The sequence below is a fragment of the Psittacula echo genome (genome assembly GCF_963264785.1).
Source record: "Psittacula echo genome assembly, chromosome: 8".
NCBI lineage: Eukaryota > Metazoa > Chordata > Aves > Psittaciformes > Psittacidae > Psittacula > Psittacula echo.
The window spans coordinates 16,228,974-16,247,513 of NC_137744.1; positions in this window are offsets into that span (position 1 = coordinate 16,228,974).

Consider the following 18,540-nt stretch of genomic DNA (forward strand, 5'->3'; position numbering starts at 1 on the left):
TTGTTGCAAAGTATTTTTCATTGATTGCCTGGCAGTTCCTAGCAGTTGGACTCCTATTTCACTATTGCAATATTAATATAGACTCTGTGATACGAGAAACAATAGAAATGAATGCGTAAGATCCTCAGAGCAAACCATCCACTGTATGGAAGAGAAGCCTCTGGCATTTTAAATGGTACTATATCTAAAATAGAAACTGCAAGGCATGCTTTATCTTTCATAGCTTGTAAATCCAAATACATCTTGAAAATATGAATACCCCAAAGATGCATTATACAAATTATCCAGGAAACCACATTTCATCTTGAAGGCCTGTAATACTATCAAGACTTGGCAATGGCTAGGAGCCATGTGTTGACACATATTGCATCTGCTTAAGAACTTTACTGCAGAATCTTTCCCTGATTGTACAAGCTAACATGGATTTATAAAATAGCAACATATGACGTGGCTTATGAGAGTGATGTCTAATCACATACCTAGTGAACTTAATAACACAGGTAAATCAAATTCTTTCATCCAAAGCATAAGGTTTCTTTACTGCTCAATAACAACAATAAGCTGTCCCATAAGCAAAACAGACGTTTTCCTGTGTTTACAGTTGAAACTGCAAACGGAATAAACTATAAAGCACAATGCCTGCCAACCACAAGTATGATAATGTTTTGGGCTTTTTTTAACACGAAAGCTATAACCTGAAACTAAATGTTCCTACTGCTGCAAGACTGGGCCCCTGGTTTTGGGATCGCATATCAGCATCTTACAAAGAAACAGGATATATGTGCTGTGACGAAGAGGGAGACATTCAGAACACACAAGGAGGAAGGCAGTCTGATTTCCTAAGCAGGACCTTAGGACAGTTCCCTGCATTTACATATTTTCTTTGTGGGTCCTCCCATGTTTAAAAGGTGCAGGTCCTGACTGAAACATCTCTCCAAACTTGGCACATTAATTATGTCTCTTTCTGTTGTACAATCTCTTAGAGAAGCTTGCAAATTCACCTTCCCTTAGGGTATTATAAAAAGCCTTTTTTCCCAGAATGTTGGGAACATAATTTTCTTTTAAAAACTCTATCTTCCTGTTAATGTCAGTTGTTAGGCTAAAAGAATCACCAATATCAGTAAACAGGTTAAAAAATACTGGGGGATACAGACACAAAGACATCTCACTCATCCATACACATTATCATAATCATATAAGCCTTGTTTTTGTTAGAAAACACAACAAAACTTTGACTGTTTTCAGTATCAGTACCAACTAAACTGCATTCATATTTAACACAGTACTTGTTTTAGGCACCAAATCAGTGTGAGATTTTTTTTAATGTCATCCACACTCACCACAAGATAATATTGCTTATAAGAAGCTAACAATTTCTAGGATTATATGGTTTAAGTTGTTAACATACCTCACATTAATAACTTCAGGTCCTGAAGGTGAAAAAGTTAATTTTTTAAACAAGAATGTATCAGAGGATTTTTAAGGCATTACATTTGAGATATCTATCTATTGAAAGAATACCTGGAAATATAATTATCAGGCACTGAAAGTTGAAGAGCTACAGACAAATCAAGTGTGCTTTTTTCAAATCCTGTTAAGAGTAGCTAATATAAGTTTAATTAAATTTCTTTGAAGATGGACCCTGCTAGACAAACCTAACTCCAAGCACCTCATCTTGCTTCCTTCAGCAACACTAGGAAGTAATTTTTATTACATTATACAAATGAATTTTGTTTCATTATCTTTTCCAGTCTCAGAGACCAATACAGTGAGATCTGTACTGTAGCTGTTCAACAAATGGATTACTCGGTCAAATTCTGTAAGATCGAATGTTAGTCAAAATGTTTTCTTGCGCATGTCCCGAACTTTCAGAAGAAATGATGCCCTACATGGGCAATATAAGATGACAACTGTGCTGTAAGACATGATTCAGAAATCATGAAGTTATCTGGCAAGCCTCAAGGAGTTACATAGCATATCCAACAATCTACATATGTAAGAGTAGTTTCTGATAGCAGTTATTTTCAGAATGCTTATACCAGTCAGTTAGATATATTATCAATTCTGGATTTGGAAGTACAACACTCCCTTAACAACACATGTGCTTTAAAACCATACCTACTAAACCCAGTTTTACTTATTGCTGACAACTACCACCGGCTATTTTCTACATGGCCATGGTCTGCTGATGTCACAATTCAACATTTTTTCCTCAGTTACTTAATAATACCCTGCATACAGCTAGAAATGCAAAATTATAAATAGCATTGTTAAGAGAGACTCCAGAAGGCATGCATGCTTAACAATTCCAAACCAAATACATGTTGGTTTATGTTGAGAAGGCAAGAAACCAACAAGCTTTCTAGCCTCCTGGTTTTCATATAGGGGGTTGAGTAAAAGGACCCACTGACCCTGGTCTGCACCAGCTAATATTAGTTTGAACCTAACCCTTGGCTGAGATCTGAAAATGCAGGAAAAAATGAGTGAATGGGAAAACTAAGAACTGAGTTCCCAATATTCTCTCTTGGTGAATGTCAGCAGTGACTACAGAGGGGGCCACTGCAGGCTATACTTTTTCTATTCAAAAAAGTCTCATGTTTTTCAAGCCATGTCTACCTTACATCCTTATCCCATAAAGGCTAAATCACTGTATTACTCTTCTCTGTCACCTCTAGTTATGCCTGCCTTGTTGTATATTATTGCAATCCTAAGTGACATAGCGAAAGTCAGCTCCAAGTATTTTAGAAAGATGTATTATCAACAACAAAGGATAGCATAGCTCTGAGTGCAGAAACAGGTTGAGTCTTTTAGTACAGTACCCAATATTTCATTATGCATATTTGGAGAACATCAATCTAGACTGACCCAAAACTGAATTTTAAATAACTCCAGAAATGTTAATTATATTCATAAGTTCAGCACCAAGATGTCAAACAATCTTCCAAAGGACCCTAGAGTAGAGAGAGGTGCATTTAGCAGTCCCAGAGCTCCTATTCCTATCAGTCATTTGTATCCTGTGGCTACATCAACAGTAAATCTCTTAAACACAAACAACCAAACGCCAGTGTATGCAAGAACATATTGGTAGCTACAGATCGCTTAAAATTAGGATGCCTAACGCGAACACATTTAGTGCACAACAAATAATTTTTTAATGTCATTGATCCTAGATTTTTTTTAAAGCTACTTTCTGTTCCTTTGACAGATGCGTTATGCTGCATTTCATTACTTTCTCTCCTTACCTCGTTCTTCTTTTGTTTTAGATAAGTGATGGGGCTTTCAGGAAAGATTAAGTACTGGCAGGCAAAGCAATGGCCCAAACACAGTTTTAATTGGAACCTCAAATCCTGTGGGGAAAAAAAAAAAGAAATAAAACCATTAATAATTTAATTTTACTAGCAGATGGAGTGAGTTCACGTATTCTCTTTTAGGCAGATTTTACAATATTCTTCATGTTTGATTTCAACAGGTATGCAATCCGTTAGTCAAATCATGTTAAAAATAAAATAATTAGCACAAGATTTCAGTGAGGTACGCGTAGATGCTAAGAAATGCTGACGTGAGTAGTTCTCATCTAGAGACAGTTCACTGATTACTAGTAATACATCAGAATTTACCTGATTAAGCCTTAGGTCCAAAAAATGCTTTCTTCTACAAAACCTAAAAATCTTCCCATTGCAGTATTACATTCATAGCATTGTTTTTTTATGCTGCTACCATATGCTCTTTGCCCCATGAATGCGCGACAGAGTGCAGCCATTACATAGCAATACGACTCAAATGCAACTAAGACATAATGCTAAACAATTCAAGCTTCAAGACAAAAGACAGTGGAAGAAATTTCATTTCTCCTGAGATTGCAAAGGCTCTAAACATAAATATTTCCATAAAAGAAAACTATAAAAGCAATTTTTTTAGGGTGTCAGAGGTTATACTTTGTAGTATTGGCCAAGCAGCAACAAAATAACCAACAAAATAATACAACTCAGCATATGAGTAACTTGCTTATTTCTGAAAACAAGACATTCTTGTGTTAGCAATTTTACTCAGACATACAGTATAAAAAAATCCCAGATGCATCACAGAATAGCTCTGATTTTTTTTCTGATAAATTCACTTTGCATTTTAAAAGATTATAGGCCCAGATTCTTATAGACAGTAAATGGCACTAACAGAATTATTTCAGTGGATAAGCAGTAACTTCCACAAGTAACTAAACTGACCAACAGAGCTGAAATAGTTCTCATAGCTATACTGGAGAGGTTGTGTTTCATTTTCTTACTTCGCTATTACTGTACAGCAAGCATATGTAAATTCAATTTGGGGTTACAATCAAATTTATGTACCATGACCTCAGTCACACTAGTCCACTGGAATTCAATAGCTATTTTGTAGTAGGCAACAAGTTATCAATAAGTGTGTTCAATTACATACATTGCTGTTCTTTAATGCAGCAAATATATCTAAAACCCATGTAGCAGGTGGCATTTGGAACTGCTGTAAGACCATATATTTACAAAAGCTCCTTTCATAATGGTGGTTTGGATGGGTACTGAATTTATTTTTTATTGTTTGTTAATTGTGGGATGCAGGATGCTATGGGGGTTTTAAAGATCAGACTGATGTTTATGACTAGAATGGGAGCCAAGATTCTTATTAAACTTTCTTTTCTATAAAATTAATTTGCCGATTTTTTTTCCTGAACATTCCATCAGAAGCATTTCTTAGGATGAAGAGGGAATTTCTGGTCAAAATTAGGATAACATAAAAATAGAAAATCTAAGTTCAAGTCTCTAGCCTGGCCAGTGTTGGAAAAAATCTTTCGCTTAATTAACATTTTGGTTTCTGAATTCCACTCATTACCTAATCCACGTAGCTGCAAGCAATAACAAAGCTGTAGTACATAGTCAGATTATCTAGTCTATAGTTTCCTTTCAAGAATTGATTAGCTCAAGGCACAATGTGCACATGACAGTCTACTTGCAGAGCTGCTCAAGATGGAAAGAGGAGGCAATTTCTTTGCATGGCATAAAGAATGTGCCAACAAAATCTGCAAGAACAAGATACCCGTGTGCCATGTGCCCACTGTGACCTTCCAGAAGTCAGATGCCAGGAGACTGCAGCACTGAGGCACAGAAGAGGCTGTGCTAGAGCCAGTGCAGACCAAGTATGGCTGATGAGGCATGGTTAATAACCTTTGCCTTCTGGCAAATCTGGCATAGTCATTAGTGTAAGTGTCTGCATCAGGCTCCCCAGTATTTCTATCTTGTCTATGTTATCAGGATCTTATCCACTGCTGAGGTATGTCCACCTTCCCTCAGCCTAGTGGAGAAAAAGACAGAGGTTATTGCTTTATTAGGTACAAAGGCAGATGAAACAGGTATAGATGAAGGCTGTCATGAGTACTGCCAATTAATTGCAACTTATATAGAGCTGAAACCAAAGCAGAGGCAGTGTACACTGTCAGCTTCAAAGCAAAAGTCCTGACATACAGGTAATGACATACTTGTGGATTTCCAATGTATCACAGACGGGAACCAACTGGTGCTCGACACTGGCACTTGACCCTTAGAAATGTTTTGAGGTTTATAAGAGTGTTTGTTTTTTTTTTCTCCTGAAATTCAGAAATGAGCTTAAGGGGAAAACAGGCTATTTCTTCCTAAAAAAACCTCTTGGTCCAAATATCACTCTTTCACTTCCTCCTCCATCAATAAATAATTTTAAACACAAATACTGGGCTTCTCTGTGACCATTTCAAAAATATCTTGGAAACTGCAAGCTCTCCAAGCAGCACTGCTCCTTTTAACACAAAGAAACATTTAAGTCAGTCATTCAGTACACAGCCATTCAAACATTACTAAAGTTTCACAGAAGGCAGTTTTAGAGCCCGGTGTTCTAAATGAGACCCAGATACTAAGTCCCTGCCTAATTTTAAAAATGTATTCGCTTGCCTATGGAGCTATAAAAATACAAAAATAACAATCACCACAATAGCCATCATTACAGTTTTGTAGCATAGCCTGCCAGGCTTATCTTATCCTGAGCAGTAAAAGCAGGACAGAGTAGCTGTTAGGCCCCCTCTAGAAATATGTGAACCCTTGGGGCATTCAGAATTTGTGCTGTATAAGAAGCACATGAACACTCTGGTTGGGATCCAGGGGAACAATAATTGAAAAAAAAAAAAAATCAAAACTGTTGAAAAGCTTGGCTATAAATATACTAATTGATGCTTCAGGCGTAGAAAATTCAATAAAGTGGTGAAGTATACAGTAAAACAAATCTCACAACAGTCTTCAAATTAATTCACATTCACAGAGATGTCATAAAGATGACTTCAAGAGAGGGGAACAAACTCCACCAGACTAACAAACTAAATATTTATTTAGAGAGTAATGGCATTGCTTGATTTACTGCCAGCACATTCTGTGCTGATCAAGCTGCTGTTTTATAATCACCAAGTTTTTCAGCATTTGAAAGAGGGCCACATCTCACCAAACCACACTTTACTATGATATTAAATTCATTTTAAGTTTACTCTACCATGATATGTGCTTGGAATGGAACAAGAGATGACAGCATCTCCTCCATGGCATGGTTTGTTTAAAAATATACTTGAAAGAAAGAGTATGTGAGAGCTTGACATGTCCTTGGGGTTTGATTAAAAGCTCGTGAAATAAAATAATTCAGAAAAGACAGCTCTGACTTTAACCACCACTGGGGACAAGAGATCTTTCACTTAGGACATGTCAGTCATTCACAGGTATAGCTGAAATCATACAGAATAAATATTTTAAAGCCTGGTGATTTAGATACAAACCCTAACAAGACAGACCCTGTGGGTCACATAAAAATGCCACAAAAGTTTGATTATGGTTTCATTTTTCATTATAATAGTAAGCCAAAGCTTAAAAACATATCCACTTAATATTGATAATATCAAATGATAAAGAAAACTACAATTTAGGGTGAACAAAAATCCAGGAGGAGAGATATAAAACCCTATGTAGAATATGATTATTTAGTAAAGAAGAAATCTTCTCCCCGAGGCTGCATCTATCTAATGCTACATCTGGGCATGTAGCTCTGTAGCAAAGGCCTGAGTTTATTCAAAGCTGGTAAGTTTGTAATGTTGACTATTTTATGTTTTATATAATACTGCCTTTAAAGTGAGTGTATTTCATTAATGACATTCTTTCCCAAGCTTCAGAGTCTGTCCCACTTTCTTGAATTCCCTTTCTGACAGTGCTACAATTTAGCATCTATAAAAATGAAAAGCCAGCTGTAACTCACATTACAATATATATGTATAAATATATAAAAACAATTTACATGAGCTCTCATCTCACCCAAAGTTACCTTCAGCAATTTCTTTACAAAAAATAATGAGATTGACCCAAGCATGAGACCATAGTATCTAGAATGCGAAACACCTTGTTATGTAAACAGCAGAACTGATAAAAGTCTAGTTCAGGGTCTAATTCTTTTTTCTTCTGTGTGGATGCTTTGGCACCCAGGTTGTTCAGGACTGAAGTTAAAATTTTGCCAAGTGCAAACACTGATCGTGTTTCTCTCCAGAGTGCAGTAGATGGTATCTAATAAAGAGCATAATCATGCTACAGCCTCAACTGGAACATACATAAAGACTGCTGACAGGGGTGCATCCACTGAACCCTCAAGTGTTGACAACTACTTGGAAGACTGTCAGTTTGTAGGAGCTCACTGTCTTTGAGACCTGTGTCTCTCTGTGAAATGTGTTTCAAAATAGCTTCAAAAGTCACCAGGGCAAAACCAGACAGATGTAAAGCACAAAGCTTGTTTCCTTAGCAAAAAAAGGAAATAAAAAAGAACAAAACCATATTGCATCTTAGACAGTTTCTGACTGGAATGAATGAACTAAAAGACCAATCAGAAAACTGCATTAAAATTTTGTACTATGACAGAGTGTGCTTAGTTGTCACAGTGAAGTCCTAAACCACTGGAAGTTAAGAGAAGCTTAGATGTTGACTTTAGCACAGGTAGGGTTTTGCCCTGGTTCTATCTGCCCAAATATAGAGAGGATAGAACTGCACCAGCTTTTAGGCTTAGAAGATCAGTAGGACCCCAAAATTCTAAATCGTTCAGACTCTTGGAAAAAAATCTACCTTTTAGAGAGTCATCATCCCTGTTCTCAATGGAATTGCTGAGAGCAGGAAGGAGACTTTGTTTTCTCTAGGAGGAGAGGTGCAATGTTCACGTTATTTGAGAGCTCACTGTTAACACAAATACAGCCTAGGTTATAAATATTGAGATACTGTGAATCACAGTCAGGATCACTCCTGCTGCTCCTTGTATAATAAATTCTACAATAGAATACTTGACATTACTTATTCTCAAAGTGATATTTACTGTTTCTATAAGCCAGCTTCTAGCTTCTGTTTAGCACCTGCTAGATGGGGGTTTTTTGTTGTTGAATTGTTTAATAAATACAAAAGAAAACAGGAAATTTGTCACATGCTTTCTTTTGTATATTTGTATTTGTTGAAATTAGCTGTAACAGTGCTTTTGTATTAATAACAAGCCCATTAGTAATAAGACTAAAGTGATTAGGAGATAGTCTTTTTGTCTTTATCAAGCATGGATGTCAGCTGAGACTGTACACTGTTGTTCAAATTGCATTCTCTAGTGCAGAGACTGTCATGATTTTGACAAGCCTAAATATGCATGGCTTCCTGACAGAAATGAAAACAACTCCAAACATGGGTATTCTCCAGCTGAGGAAAGGTGTTTACAGACAAGAAATTTAACACTAATAAAGCAGTTAAAGCTCTGAAGATATTTTTCTAACCCACAAAGTCTTGAGTTGCCATATTCTCATCTCTCACATCCTCTCTCTTGAAAGACCTTCCTTAATTTGTTCTGAAATCTACACCCTATTTTAGCCCATAATAGGTCTTCAGATGCAGTTTAAAGCACATTGTCATTGTGCTTAAAGATCTTTCCTCTCATAGTGACATACTATTAAGATTTTCTATCAATTTTCCAGCCTAGATCAAAACCAGCCTCCATAGACCTCAGAACAGTCTCCAAATTCAGGATGCCTACTCCAGAACAAACATCAGTTTTGGTTTTTGAACACTAATCCTTTTTCTGCTGAGATATTAAAGGCTGACTGAAAGCCTGCTTCATGGTGCTTTCATTACTGCAAAAAAAAGTGCTACTCTTCTCTTCCTGCTTGTGCTCTCTTCCCTTCAAAGTGCTTACATCCTTCTACCTCAGAAGTATCTTCAGTCTTATTACTATCAATAAATAAATTGCTTTCAATAACAATCATTTAATTGAAATTTTGCTTAGGCTGCTTCTGAAAAATGAATTTCCAACAAATAAATGGATGCTATTAGTTAGCTATGCCACTCTCTCTGTTACTTGCTGTTATGACAACCCACACACATAACTATGCTACTTCCTACTCAAAAGGTCTCAGCAATACCACGTGAGTACTTAGTTAAGCTTTTAATTCATTTGTTGTTAGTTTTGTTCCTCTGAAATTTCCTCATTAAGTTATTGCAGGGAGCTGTGTTTGCACAGCAGAAGAGAAAAATCCAAGCTCTTGATTACATTCTTTTAATACCACTTTTATCTTTAAACTAGATAATTAACATATTAATTACTAGACATAGCACTCATGATCCTACAATTAGCAGTGGGTACCACGTTTTACTGATTTAGTGTAACACCACTTGTATTTACATCATAATAATATCTTCAGTTAACTTTGCTCTGATACGTCAAGCATTTCAAAATTAAAATGAGTACTGTAACACATCTTAACGGGAAGTATCCCAGTGAACTTTCTTGTACTTTGTCAAAACATTCCAGTCATGGCAAAGAAATACACAGGCCTTGTTAATTATCCAAGAAATTAAACCTCATTGTCCCCACATACTACAAGCTTATTCCTTTTCTATTTTTTACCATCGAGTCTCTTATTTGGCTTTCTCAGACCTAACTGCTTTTCTTGCTAACCTCCAAACTTCCAGTAAAACTAAAATATTTATACACCACTAAAAATTTTGAAGAGGGGAGGCGAAAAAAGCCTACCAAAACTAAAAACCAACAAACTGTAAACTAAATGAACAAAGAAATTCCCTGTTCTGACTCAATCTGCTGCTAAGGGACATCATGGCATTACCAGAAGCTCATTGAGAGCACCCACCACCACTGCCAGCATCATTCTTCTCTCCTGCTCATGTCCCTAGTGTTATGCATGGTAGGGCTGTAATTACACCAAGAAACCTACACAACTGAAGTTCTTACCCTTCTAATGCACATCACTGGAACATGAAAGCAAAGTAACACCTTTTCATAAGAACAAGAATCATGCAAATCTCCTGACTCAACAGTTAGAAACAAAGGAAATGTGTTCAAGCTTTCAACCATTGAGGTTTGTTGATATTCTGTGCTTCACACTTGAGATACTGAAAAATCAATGTACAGGTGTGGGTACAGAAGAAGAGAGGAAAAAAATACACAAAACCTCATTCCACCTCCAGGCATTACCCTGCCAAGGAATTGTCTCCATCAAGTTGCCAGACAGCAACTCCAAGGCCTGACTGTTAAAAAAACCAACCAGCACAAATACACCACATTTCTGCTCTGTTAATCACACCAGGCTGCCCTTGACCTCCAGTGATTTTTGTAAAGTGCCTGCACAGCTGCTGCATTATGATAATCTTGCTGATCTGGAGAAAGGGCAGCCTCTGTATGTCATGAAGCACAGTGGTAACGTTACACTTCCTGTAGCTGAGCATTTTACTATACAAAGAATTCATTTCAGTGCAACATTCTAGTAATATCCTCATAAAACTATGGTAGCCTAAATCTACGTTTTCACATGAACTGAAAGGAACACAAATATTTATAACACAAGTCTGAGAGCCTGAATACAAAATATGTATCTAAGCATAGTACTGACTTCAATGAAGCTATTACAAGACCCACACTGGAGAGAGAACACTTCTACACTGCAGTTGTTCCTGACAGTTTCTAACACATGAAAAGCTCTGGTCTCATAAAGCATGGTGCACATTGGCCCAGTTTACAGCACTGTTTTCCTTCCCTTGTCCTATAATTCTCCTCAAGTCCTCTGGACTTGGGCAAAAATCCAAAGCAATTTAAGAAATGAAAAGACAAATTACATGCTTTCCTCTTACCGTTTTTCTATCTTTGCAATGGCCTATTGATATTAACAAGTGTTTATGAAGTCACATATATAAGACAACAGTATTTCACGCTGGCTGTGGCCTTGTGGGAACGTACATAATTTACATTACTTTTTTCATTTGAGAAACCTAGGAGACCTGGACATTTTATATTCAGTTTCATATAGACATTGATGCATTGGGTGATTTACAGTGTGTATACTTTGCATTTGTTTGAAATATCTCTGAGAAGTAGGTATTTTTGAATTAGTGATCTAAAGGTTTTTTTATGATATAATTATGAGCTGGAGGCTGAATTTTTAGAAGTGATTTTGGTGGTAGATTTGCAATTCAAAGAAGTTACTTAAATTAACAAAAAATGCCCTAAAAGAACAGCTGTCTACCTGACTGATCCAAGAAAATGAACACTGAAAATAAACAGCTGCCCTGTAGAAGACTATGTGATAAAACTAATCACCCTTTGCATAATGTATTTATTTTCCCCTGTGCTTATAACACACTCGGTGAGCCCTCAAAACTATACATATTTAAACGTAACAGACATCCCAAGCATGTGATCTCAACTCAAATTAGGATTTCAATAGCCTGACTACAGCAAGTCCAGTTCTCTTACAGAAATCAGTTCCAATTGCTATATAAAACTCCAAAACTTTTTATTTTTTTTTTTTAGTAACAAAAAATCCATTTTAAAAGGATCTTTCTGATAAAATCTGAATGTTCTCCAAGCAATACAAGGCTACAGTTTACTGGCATCATCAGAACAACGTATTATGGACAGGAAAACAACAGTACGTATTTGAAGTTGCTGGGATAAATACTCCCCGGTGCTATACAGAGAACTCACAGAAGTCACTAAAATTAACCAAGTAATGTCAATATGCAGTAGCTAAGATGTCTCAGCTATGTTTTTTCACTTTCAAAAAGCTAAATGAAAGCACAGATAGAAGTAAGGATGCCTCAAAAAATATTTAGGGTTTAACCCATGGGATTAGTTTAGCCGCAGGTATTTTCATAGCCATGAGGACCAAGATTAAGACAGCACACAGAGTCTTGGTTGTGAAAAACCACTGTGTGACAAGTAAAATAAAGTGTCTGAAACCAAATCGATTTCCCTTTTATCATGTCCATCCATGGAAGGTGGGATGTCCTTTCCTTTGGGCCTTTTTTTCACCGCAGCAGTTGTCAGTGGCTTCTACCACTGAGATCTTCCCCAGAGCATGCTATTCTTTCATCACCTGTTCCCTGAGTAGTGGATTGTACCAAGGTAGCCCAAAATGAATGCCAACAAGTTCAGTTACAGCAGACAGCACAAGAGATAACATCCAAACCAAAGCTAAGACAACATTCCATCACTTGCCCTGCTTTGCAGGCATTAAGTACAGCTTGGTCTGATACGTGAGAAACCCATGGTGTCCCAAAGGCCTCTTTATGAGAGCATGATTTGGGATGCTGCCACTGTCACTGAAGCAGCCACAAAGTTTTAACAGCTGTGGATATTGTCTCTGCACTGAAGTGCCATGGATGTATCCTTTATATTTCCAACCATCCCAACAGCATGTAGGGCTTTCTTGTAAAGCCTTCTAGCTTCCAGGCCGCCCAGGTCCTCTCAGCCCTGCCACCATGTCATACAATCTGCAAAATGACTAAGTATTTTTGTTCTCAAAATTGGAACAAGTTCTGCTCTCTCCAGGGACACAGTCTCATTCAGCAGCAAAGTCGAGGGAGAGAGGCCTGATGCTTAGACATACACTTTTAAGTGCCATGCACAGTCCCTACGGAGTCAACTGAACACTTGTGTCATTTGTCAGACTTAGCATTTTATTGTATCTGTCTACATGTCTTTATCAGAACTGCTCACACACAGCTGCAGGATTCACTGGGCAGAAAGGTCATGATAAGCAAACATATAATATTTACTGTACTTCAATTACTAAACTGGACAGCTTCAGTTTATGCTAATTTATTAAGGTGAAAATCTGCCTATTATCATATCAGTCCATTACCCCTTTCAAATCCATCCATTAAAAAGCAATTGTAGTTGTCACTTGCCCAGATGCACAGGAAGAGGAAGACGCAAGCAGCAGTCTTCCTTTGATTCTGCCACAAAGGGTGTACTTTCTGACTAACCGCTATAAAAAGTGAAGAAAGTATGCAGAGATGTTTCAGTCAGTCAGCAGAGGTAGCAGCCTGGAAAGGAGAGCACAAAACATAAAACAGTTTTGCCCTTGAGAACTCTAACAGACATTTGTCTTTATGAGGCATGCATTCTTCCCTTTACCTCTTCAGAAGTATGTTGAGAAGATCCAGTCCCTACTGAAGTCAAGAGAAGTCTTTGCACTAATTTTAATGAGAGCTGGAGACTGCAGCGTGCACCCTCAATGAGGCCAGAAATTTTATCTCCTTTTTTTTTTAATTCAAAAATTGCCTTGTGCAGACTGTCTGGAAGGATGTAAAGAAGATTAACAACAATATCCTGAACTAGCTTAACCTAAAAAGAATATATTTATTCTAAAAGGTCTCAGCACATTCAGATGGAGAATGTTATGAATATTCAGTACAGCCCCTCCCTGACCCCCCAGTAGCCATTCTTTGTGAGACTATTTTTACTAAAAGTCATTTTCATGCGACATAAAAAAGACTTTTTACACAAAATAGGATTCACTGGAAATACTTTCTAATGAAATTTTTATACTATGTAAGCTAGCTTGCCTGAACTCCTTTGGCTCATCCTCCATTTGCTGCTACAATGCATCCTACTGTATGGCATGTTTAAAGAAGGACCGATATGGTCATTCTTGAGCCTAAGCATATGAATATGCTATTACAAACATGAGAAAACCCAGGGATTTCTCAAGAGTAAAACACTTAAATTGCATACCCTCACTGTGCCACCAAATTTGTTACACATTCTTTAAAATCAATAACAAAAATAGATCTTAAAAGACCATTAATAAACAAGCACAAGAGAAAGGAATTTGAAATAGCTCGCGTTAATTGTGTTTATCTCAGTGTGAAGCCGTGTCAAAAAGCCTGCAGCAAATGTGTTTTGTTAAAAGTACCACTTGCACAGCAGGCTTTAAACATTAGAAAGCAAGCTTGTCATTAGTGGGCTACAACTGAAAAGGCTACTAAAAGTCAGTTAAATTATTAATATGGTATCTTAAAAATGTGAGATGGAGAATTAAACTCCTTTTACACAGTACATGATTTTAACGCTACTTTTTCATCATGTTTTCCCATTAGTAATATCCCAGCTTATATAACAGTAGGGAGAACCAGACAGTAACGTGGTTTGCATCTTTCAGTGTGGGAAATCACCTCAACTGCTCTCCCCTTCTTGTGTGTTTATCCAAATGCAGCTGATAATTTTGCTTATTTTCTCAGGTTATTTAAATGGTTAATGAAGTATAAAAGATGAGAATAATTTTTTTCTGTGATTATTTAAATCCATTGCAGTGTTTGGGATGCCTTATATATTTGCAGACATTTTCAGGCTGAATGTAAGTCAGTTTATCACTGAGTTGACACTGAAAGGAGCAATTCTGCTCCTCTTTGCCGAGTCATGTCTCACAGAGTTGAGTTGGTTGGCTTGTGAAATGAAATATTTTGCTCTTTCAGAGTTATTTTTCCATTGGATCAGCCACACTAGCAGTACAGAAAAAGAAAGGGAAGCATGAGAGCACTAAGGTGCAAGGTAGGAAGCAGGTAGTGATTTTAGGCGGTAATATGCCATTGTTTTAGTTTCCTTTAACAAGGAAGACACCAAATCTGATGGTTTCAAGAAAATGGCTGAAATCCAGAAAACACCAGTGTCTACTAGCAAGTGCACATAAAGAGTATCTCAACTAAGGAAATGAGCTATATATTGTATGTTCTACTTAAAGTTTTGCTTGCTTTTGTAATTCATTCCCCACTCTCCACAATGAACAGGCAATACATACACACAATGCAACATTTTTTCTGGTTGGTCTTTGAAATCTGACAGAGAATAAGAAAGAGGAGAAATATAAGAGATCCCTTAGCAACACCGCTATGATTACAAATTGTGTTGCTTTAAAACATGAGTAGGCTTTCACCTCAGCAGGCTGTACTCTCAGCCACCAGCTGCATGGGTCAGCGCACACATTCATCTACCATGCAGAGAAAAGAACTTCTGGGAGTTTGAAGCTGATTTTGTTTGGTTTATTTCTTTTGCTTACAGAAGTTTACTCTTATTCCACAGATTAAATTTAGTCACAAAGCAATCCTGATAAGACAATGGAAGCCCAAACACACAATCCTATGCAATTCCTATAGTTGAAGAGAGGGCACCAAAGGTTATGTGCTCTTATACCATCAAGATATACAAAGCAAAAGGCTTATAAAATAAATACTTTTTTTCAGAAATGCTATATCCACAACACCTCTGATATTAGCCAAGTTCTTTTTATAAAGTAGCTTGTTGCTAACTTCAGAGAGGATGGGATGAGGTGAAATGAAATAACATGAAGAAACTCCTATTTGTGGGGCAGAGTAGAAAATGCCTTGGCATCAAACATGAACAGCTCCTTTACTTCCAGATTACTTGGGACACAATGAGAGAGACAGTAACTAATATGGATGCATGCTTTCACTGTTGCCAGAGTTCAAATGTGCTGTTCGGCATATCTTAGAGCAAGATGCTGTGATTTTCTGCTGGTGGTCTAAATCTGATACTAGTGAGATGCTCTGGGAGTTCAGCAATCCTTCCTCAAGCTGAAGGTCATCCACTTAGTACAGGTGTCTTGAGGAGCAAAGGAATGCACTCCTTCCCAAACTTCAGCATCTTGCAGACTGAAATGTTTCTCAGGCTGTTGTGTAACATCAATAGAAGGCACTCCATGTGTCAGTCACTCAAGTTTTGATGAAATACAGCAGGCTTCTAAATGTAAGCCAAAATTATACTATAAACTTGGGTTTGGGTTTTTTCAGTTTTGTGTTTTGGGTTTTTTTTCTGAATAAGCCTAAGGAAAAAAATGTTTTTAAATAGCATACTTTTCCACTCCTTGCTTCAGGCAGGCTTCCACCTTGGCCCACAATGGACAACTCAGATAAGGACAACATATGTACACCACCACAAACCAGGTAATAGTCCTCTCTCTGCTAAATGAAGCTTAAGATCTTTCATTTTACTTATAAAATCTTAATGTCCAGGTTCCTGCCTATTTGACAAATCACATTCTCCATAAAATATAGTATTAACAAAAGTATTCAACCCTGAAAAGCTTTTCAGTTTAAGAGACTAATGTCAAGATATTATCCATCATACAACTACAAATCATGATGTGTTCCTTCTCTCTTCTTCAGTGAAAAAAAAATAAAATACAAGTTTCTGGTAATGTGAGACAACATTGATTTCCTTAGAAAATGGGGAACAATGACCAGCTATATTCAGCTAAAAGGATGGGCAAGAGCTAGAAGAGCCCATTGAAGGAATAGAATTGAACTGCAGGAAATTGTCTTATTTGATATTTTAATCCAAAGGTGAACCTAAATAAGTGACTGAATAGTTTCTCAACTAAGGCAACTTCCAGGAAGTTCTCTGGGCAAGTTGCCCTGGGAACTTTGACAGAGCTCAGATTTACACTGGGTCGAGTCCTTCTGCAGCTGTGACATGTGGCTGGCTCTGGGGAAGGCCTACTAGGCAGGACTGCCCCACAGAGCGGCCAGGCTTCTCTGGAAATCAGCACAGTCAAACCAAAATATTTGGAATTAAACAAATAGCATCTACCATCTATCTCTAGCTAGCAGATTATTTTGTTTTGGTTGCTTAGGTTCCATTTTATGTTTTTTAAACGTTTAACAAGATTTGGGTTTTTTCCCTAGTAAATTCAACTCTTTAGAAGGTGTGATTGGATGTTTTTTTTAACTTTTTATAAAAAATAAAAATCCAAACAAATGTATTATTGTGAGGGACAGGCGGCAGCCTGCACAGAACTGACAGAACTGGAGAATAAAGGAGACAGAAGCAGGTTTTCTTTGCTTGGCCTTTTTTCGCAACTTAACTTAACTAACTCCTAACATCATTTGCCATTTAAATGCTCTTCCTATTTTCAGAGTCTACTCAGCAAGAGAGAGCTATAAGAAATACTAATTTTGGTCATTTAACCCACATTTAATTAAAATAATAAAAGAGAATAAAAGAGGTTTGTCATATCCATCTGTCACTTTGTTACCCCTTCACCACCCCATTTTGTATATGACTATCAGTATTTTCAACTACAATAAACTCTTTAAGTACTCCAGTTTTTTAGCCTTCTTCAGCAGCTTTATCAATCACTGACTTTTATAGGGAGGATCCAAAACGTTGATATAAATGTTATAAGGTTGATAGATTAAGTCAAATAAAAATAAAACTGGTATGTTATTGCAGCAAGGATGCAGTCAACGTTGTGTGAAATGAGGTGGTCTCTATTCTGAATTGGGTTAGGAAACTGAGAAACATGCAGTCTGAGCACAGTCAAGCCAGCTTAACATCAGTATTTAGAAATACATACATAAATCCCAACAAGACCAAGCTGCTGAAGAGACAGGTTAATTGCTTGTTTATTGGGTTATTTAGGGTCTATGCTTTTACCTTTAGAATGACTTGCAAAAGTACTTCAGTAAAAACAGAACAATATTTTAATCAATATTATCTTGAAAAAGTATGCATCATACTAAGGCTAAAGACATTCAAGACACTTCTGTCCTACTTTTCAGTTCTTTGAAGCTTAAATTTGACAGAAGTGTGACTACAGACTATTCAACATTGATGAGAGCCTCATCTGTTTTTACCCCTGCTGTGATAGCTAAGGTAGCCCATATCACAACGGCATCAGTAAAGAACTGTGGGTTCTTTGGTAGCTGACAAATGACCACATCCTATGGACAACTCATGAGCAAGAGATGAATCTCATGATGGAGGTTCAGAAGTCAGGCAATTTATTCTCACTTCATGGAGTCCAATTTTCTTATTGTGCTAAATCAATGGCTTGTATTACAATGCTTTATGCCATTTTACAGTGTCAGATGGACTGCCTTGTACAGGAATGGCTTGCGATGGGATAAAGTTTAAGTCTCTCCTTCAATTAACAGTTAAGCACAAAGAAGAAAATCACTGCAGGCATTAGCTCTTTAAATACGGACAGTCTTTTGCACTAATCAGCTTCTTTTCCATTTTATTCATCAGTAATATGGAGGTAGGAACTTTGTGTGTCACATCTGTCAAACAGTGAGGTTCTGACCTACTTTGCTGCTATAATAAGGACAATATTCCATTTACAGAGCACTGCAGTAAAAACATTCCTTTTGCCACAAATTTTCGGAGGCAATAGTCACAGTC